The sequence below is a fragment of the Strigops habroptila genome, chromosome 6 (assembly GCF_004027225.2).
Source record: "Strigops habroptila isolate Jane chromosome 6, bStrHab1.2.pri, whole genome shotgun sequence".
In the NCBI taxonomy this organism is placed as follows: Eukaryota; Metazoa; Chordata; class Aves; order Psittaciformes; family Psittacidae; genus Strigops; species Strigops habroptila.
The window spans coordinates 63,717,124-63,724,066 of record NC_044282.2 but is presented as its reverse complement, the minus strand read 5'-3'; the positions used below and the strand labels follow the sequence as shown (position 1 = coordinate 63,724,066).

At 43.9% G+C, this 6,943-nt stretch overlaps 1 protein-coding gene across 1 annotated transcript in view; it reads left to right on the top strand.

The window, feature by feature from the left end:
* Positions 1-12: 12 nt before the first annotated feature.
* Positions 13-6,943, top strand: part of ARHGEF33 (Rho guanine nucleotide exchange factor 33) — a 36,811-nt gene continuing 29,880 nt past the window's right edge. The window contains exon 1 of the mRNA XM_030490730.1: positions 13-92. The gene's annotated coding sequence lies outside the window, so the exon portion shown is untranslated. The remainder of the gene's footprint in view (positions 93-6,943) is intronic.

Sequence of the window (6,943 nt, the reverse complement as noted above, 5' to 3'; positions counted from 1 at the left end):
CGCTCGCCTCACACGGGCTCGGCGGTAAAGAATCTCATGCTCAAGCAGCGCATCGATATTATGTGCGGTTTCGAGCTGTTGTGTGTTTGAAGGTATGTTTGAACTTCAGCCACTAGTTGTAACAGTGACACTAGTGGTTTCTTTCTCAACACAAGCTGCTGTTTTTAAAGTGTCTTTCCTATACCCAAATAAAGACAGGTCTGGTAAGAAGGTCATAGGATCATGGAACAGTTTGGGTTGGAAGGGACCTTCAAAGCTCATCTAGTCCAACCTGCTGCAATGAGCAGGGACATCTTCAACTAGACCAGGTTGCCCAGAACCACATCAGCCTGGCCTTGAATGTCTCCAGGGATGGAGCATCCACTACCTCTCTGGGCAACCTGTGCCAGTGTTTCACCACCCTTATTGTAAAAGATTCTTTCCTCACATCCAGCCTGAATCTCCTCTCTTTTAGTTTAAAACCATCACCCCTCGTCCTATCACAACAGGCTCTGCTAAAAAGTCTCTCCAGTTCTTTCTTATAGGCCCCTTTTAAGAACTGAAAGGCAGCCATAAGGTCTCCCTGGAGTCTTCTCCAGGCTGAACAAGCCCAGCTCTCTCAGCCTGTCTCCATAGGGGAGGTGCTCCAGCCCTCAGAGCATTTTTATGTCCCTCCTCTGGACCCTCTCCAACAGGTCCATATTTTTCCTGTACTGAAGACTCCAGAGTTGGGCACGCATCTTCTAATCCCTTTTTCAAAACAGAGTGAATGGGATTAAACCATGAGAAATCCATACCAATTTCAGGGAGAGAGTTAGATGAGTGACAAGTGACCCTGGAGCTGCACAGCTGAGGTGGGGAAGTCCCTCTGGAGACCCCCGCTGCCCCTGCACACATGGGATCACCATGAAAGCCCTGCACAAATGGGCTGTGCACACACGGAGGGGTAGGCATGGCCCTCCTGCAGGTGTGTTATATGCCACACACATCCCACCATGGAACAGGGCACCTCTGTATAACCATTGTTTGGCTGCCCTTGGTTGCTGAGTTCCAAAGGAATGAATTAGTGAGTATAGGAAAATTGCTTATTTTACTGATGCCAGAGAGGAGACAGTCCTTGAAACTAGATAGATAAGGATCCACAATTAGAAAACAGCATCTTGTGGCTTTATTAGATCCAGTCTGGCCTTTTTTCAGTGTCTTACAAAAATATTGCTGCAATGATAAGAATTAAGTTTATGGCACAGAAGCGCTTTACAGCACAGATTTAAAGTCCCAGGCATGGCTTAGTGGCCTAGGCTGAACAAATGAAAGACTTGCTCTGCCTTGATCCACAGAAAGAAAATCCAGAAAAATTAATTAACCCCTGAGGCTGTCAGGGTAGATGAGCTATTTGCAGATTTAAGGAGAAAATTAACCATAAAAAATGATACAGGAACATTCGTGTTTACTTTCCTTAAATGACTTCTCTGACAAATTTGCTAGGGTTTATTTTGGTTTAATTTTTCTTTAAGTAGCTCCCCAGTCCAGTATCTGAAATAAATCTAAAATGTGTGTTTGTTAATATGTGGTGTTTCATCAGAAAAAAAGCTCTGTCTTGCCCTGCTGATCAAAAATAGTAGGCACAATAGTACTAGAAGGATGACCAATTCTATTTTTAAATAGATTAGACACCAAATGAAATATATGTTACAGAACGTACCTAGATACAAAATGGGAGCCTGTATGACAAACCCAAATGTTTGGTGAAAAACTGAAGACATTTATTTCAATGCTTTAGAACAGATTGTGTTAAGTTACGCCTCTATTACAGTGGCAGCAGAGATTCAATCTTTGCCATCCACTGCTGTTCATCAGGGAATTAAGACTTCTCTTCTTTGACACTGTTTTGTGACTGTTAATACACACCACTCCCTGACAGCTCAATGCAGGCTATTTTACCAAGTTTCAGGATTGCTAGTTTCCACCTACTCACAGGAGATAGGTATCGGTTCACCAAATCACTGTGGCTTTCATGGAAGAACATATATAGGCAGCACCATGGCAACTTGCTGTGACTGCTAGGTGGCCTCAATTTTTAATGGAAACAAATCTCCAGCAACTGATTTTAGAAGTTATTTTCCCCTCATTTGCAAGGGATGCAGATGCATAAGTATTCTTATTTATAGCACTTTTCAGGTATAATGATGAGCTTGATTACAGCTTTTAAAGATCAAGACAAATATGTGGTTTATGAGGGGTGAATTCACACGGCAGGAGGCTGTAAATCTTTGTCATATCTTATATCAGAATGGGGAAGAGAGGATGGATTTTTACAGCAAGATCACACAGTATCTGGCTTCATACACTTACACATCTTTAAGATGCCCTAATGAAATTCAGGATAAACTGCATAGGACTTAATGCCTGGTAACTTCAAATCATGACTGGGACTATGAAGTTTTTCCCTTAGAGGCTACATGCTGGGAGGATGTTGGTATAAATACACTTTTTCAAATAAAGGAATATGTTCCTTGGCTTTCTAGCCTGTGTGCTTTGTAGGTCAAAACTTTTACAGGCTACAGTGTGGGAGAAAGTTAAGGTAGGTATTTACATTACACTGGGAAGGTTCTGATTCCTGGCAATTTCCTTATCTGGGTAGTGCACACATCATCATGCTGCCAAAAAGTGACTGCATTCTCAACAGGATGGATTCGTGTCATTACAGCATGGCAGGAGAAGGGTACTTTACAGATGGAAATGCAGCGGAGTAGCACATTTCATGGCTCAGCAGCAGTGGGACTGAAGCAGTTGTAAATGTGACTATTTGGCACGAACAGCAGCATGGGTTAAAGGCAGCTCTCTAATTGCATTCTGGGCTCAACAGCTGTGACCAGTTTTCAACAGGCATTGATTTCTTCATGTATTAAAAATAACTCCTGAGGATGTTTAACTTGTCCTAATAATGTTTTTCTCCCTGACTTTCAAAGAAAAAAATCTGTCGTCAAAAAATGGTGCCTATTTTATGCTCAACTTTTATAACTTTCTTCAGAAAACAAACCTCACCACCCCACAGAAGCTTCTGCAAACACAGTGCTCCTATGATCATGTTTACCTTAAGCCACACGTTGCATGGTGGGGTCAGGGCAGAGAGCAAGTGCAGCTAGAATGTGGTAGTTACTCCTCACAGGTCAAGACCCATAAACCCCAGGCTCTGGTACCAAACCGCTCAAGGACAGACCTCTGCTATGGGGAAGGGAAGTAGATAGGGGAATGCTCAGGAGAGACTGATCACTGCCTCTGTCTGGTCAGAAAGTCTAATGCAATGAAATTTCTATTTTTGTGTTTGGCCATCAAAGGTCTCTGCACTATGAATCTAAATACTTTGCTTTACAAAGCAGAAAACCTGCTTTCTAGTTTAGAAGAAACACAACACAACATACCAGTGCTGTCAGGAAAAAATGTGTGTTGAGTGTTCACTTGCCAGATATTTAATGGCGTTTTAGTAAATACCTGTCCTTGCTTCAATTTGCAGACACAATGTATAAATACCATTCCTTCAGATGTGCTTTGAAATACTCAACTCATTTTGGTAGGATTAGGGAAAATCTTGGGCCCTCTGGTTTATTAGCAAAATACAACCCAGCACATTATCAGCAGACTGGAACATACTGGGCCATCTGAAACAAAGAGGCTCATGGATCATTTGGCAATATAACATCTTTCAGCCCTTTTGTCTTAAAGCTGCCGCTAGGAAAATCTCTATTTGAAATGTTTTGTTCATAGATTTGTGAAGCTAAATGTTTTGGGGTTTGGTTTCTTTTTTTCCAATCTTTCCTAGCTTGAGCTGTTTGTTGAATTCACACCAAAAATGCACTTTCCAGCAAACTCCTTCAGAATTATCATTTTACTTTGTTCAATTTTATTGTGTTTTGCTCCTAAAATAGACAGCTAAAAAAAAAAAAAAAAAAAAAAGAAATACAGCATCCTCTGTCCCTAGTCCTTGACTTCAGAGGTAGCAGCATTTCCACAGAGCGTGAATCTCTGCGCCTGTCATGCACAGCAATTACACTGATTTTAGGTTATACGTTTTTACATTTCAGGTTTTCTGCCCGAAATGTATCTTTGAAGCAGAGATTTGCCTTTTAGGGAGAAATTAGTCTGGCTTTTGTTACTGTTCCTCCTTTATGTCTCCCTGCTCCTTATACTTTGGAGTAACTCACTGGATTGGCTCAAACTTTTTCCTGACACCCATGGCCTTGGGTTACCTGCATTCTCCTCTGCTTTCTTGATGCCCTTTGGAGCAAAAAGCCCTGCAGGACCTTAGTGAAGAAACGGATCAGGTTGCGGAAGGCTGCTGCTTCCCACTCTCCCACCTCACTCCAAGCCCTTTTTTATTTTTACTCAAAGGGCATTTTTCATGGTCTAACAAGCAATAGAACATGCAGAAGTGCTGGTAGTTGCTGTTCCCTTGCCTGGGCTACTTTGGCAACCTTTCTCTTGCCCCTGAATGAAAGAAAGGGTGCCCTTTTGGCCCTGGCATCCCTCATGAGGCCATGCATGGTAGGAGACTGAGGATGTCAGAGAAAGCGGGGAAGAACTGGTCCCCAACTGCAGGCAGCCTGGTTTGGTACTTAAGGAGGTACTTAAGAGCCTCAGAGCTGAGGGAAGCAGCAGAGACACCACATCAGCTCCCACCACATGGACCCCTCTGCCTGTCGCTTCTCAAGGCTTCTCACCCTCCCTTCACAGCAGTGTGCAATTCTAATTAAAGAGGAAAAAAAAGTCAGTATCATCTTCTTCCCAGCGCACAGCCCTGATTATCGCATGGGCATGCAAGGATGTGACCCAAAGATTACATAATTAGAAGGCATTTGTTATGCTTGCGTTTCAAATCAGTGATTAGCATGTGACAGTCCCATCCAGGGAAACGTCAAGCCACCATTGCTCTGTTCTCTCTCCTTTCCTGCACAGTGCTAATTCCTAACTCTGGCAACCGCCAGTGCTGAAGGATCTTCAGACAGCCTGGGGTAAGTTTAAACTATACTCGGCATGGAATGAAGAGTGGGAATATTAATGCAATTTTTCATATTATGGGGAAAAGCTAGAGACATCGCTATTTAACGTTGCATGTGCAGTACATAAAATGGTATTTAAAGTATTTTGCATCTTATGTGCCCACAGTTATTTCCAGCTGATTTCTTCTAAGACTGTGTATGGAGATCTAGCTTCTTAATATGCTGGAGAGTTTTGTGAGGCTGCATTTATAGTAAGGTCTCTAAAATATCAGGTTAAAAAGATCTCTCTTTTTGCTTTTGCCATTTAAGAGATAAATTGAGGTATCATGCTGAACTGAAGTATTTGAATGACAGCTGGAGACAAAGCATGAGAGTGATGAGAGTAAATCACTACATTTTTGCTCTCTGTAGAGGACTGGGGCTTGTTCTCCAAGTGGGATATTAAAAACAGTCAGCAATCTCAGCCAGCAGGATTGAGACAGTCACCACGCAGATCCCAAGCTTTTATTTAGGACAATTGTGGATGTTTAACAACTGAAGTGGCAAAAGTGCATATGTATTTCCTTGCACTGTTACCCAAGTTGTGATTTCAGAAGCAGAATGGGACAGAAAGCCAGACAAATAGTAACTGTCGTCCACCAAGGCTGGGCTGTAAACGCTTTACTCAACTTTGCCTGTTTGCATGCTGATGCTTGGGATATTCAGTCACTCTTTTTAACAAGTGATCATCTCCACGGCTGATTGCTTCTCCCAGTTGTGCCATTCCATATGGGAGGAGCACTGGAAGGGTGAGCATGGTCATACAAACGCAGTGCAGGCTGCGGGACCTGCCTCCCCTCCCTCCCTCATGCACAGCTTCATGCGGGAATCCCATCCACACTGCCTCAGGGGCACCTCACTCTGGTCTTTGTGTCTGAAGCATACCTAGAGAGGGCAACCCCTGGGACCTCCCTACCCATTGACACCTTTTCACCATTTTCCATGGGTGAACCCCCATTCTCATGGGAAGCCGGTGCTGGCTCAGGCTCTGTTAACTTCCACATGCCTTCTGCTCTGCACTGGGGGGGGGGCTGCAGTGCCAGCTGCAAGGCACCAGGGCAGTATTCTTTGCTGTACACCAGTGGCCAGAATCATGGCAATCACTAGTGTCAGAGGTGGCACAGCTTTGGTTCTTGGGCTTGGCAGATTTGGCTGCTGGAGGGAAGATAGAGACAAAAGAGGAAAATATTTCCTTTAGCCACAATGGAGGAATCTGGTGGATTTAACACCCTGAAAGTATTCTCTGGGTTTTGCTCCTGAGATGTCATTTTAGCTTGATGAGAGCTGCAGGAAGGTAAATGAGTTTTAATCTTCAGCTCTGAAGAAACAAGAACACTTTTGTCATTTCTTGTCCCTAAAGTAGGGGGGCCATGGGCTTGGACTGCAGTCCAAGACAGCCTGCTGATGGCTTCATGTGACTGGTTGTTGAACCTGTCCAGTGGGGAGCTTGCAGAGGGACAATAACATCTCTTGTTCATGAGGAAACTACCCTGTGGTGGGCTGGCGTATCAGGAAAACCTTGGATTTGCTGGGAGTGGAAGCCTGATGGTGGTTTAGGAAAGCAGCCTTATGGAGGGCTTACTCTTGCTGCCAGTGTGCACATGCATTCATGTGTGTGCATATGGGAAGGGGTTAAGGGTGTGGGGCTTGCTGAGTACTGAGAAAAAGAGGTTAAGGGGGGCGATCCTCTTGCAGTTTTTCACTGCCTCAAGGGAGCTACAAAGCAGACAGAGCCCATGTTCTTCCCAGAGGTGCACAGTGAAAGGCAATGGGCACAAGCTGCAACAAAGGGAAATCCTTACTGCACATAAGGAAAAATATTCTTCCCCAGGGTATTGGAGGAAATATTCATACCTGAGCTGGACACAGCCCTGAGGAACCTATCTAGTTTGGAGTTAGCCTTGATCTGAGCAGGAAGCTGGACTAGA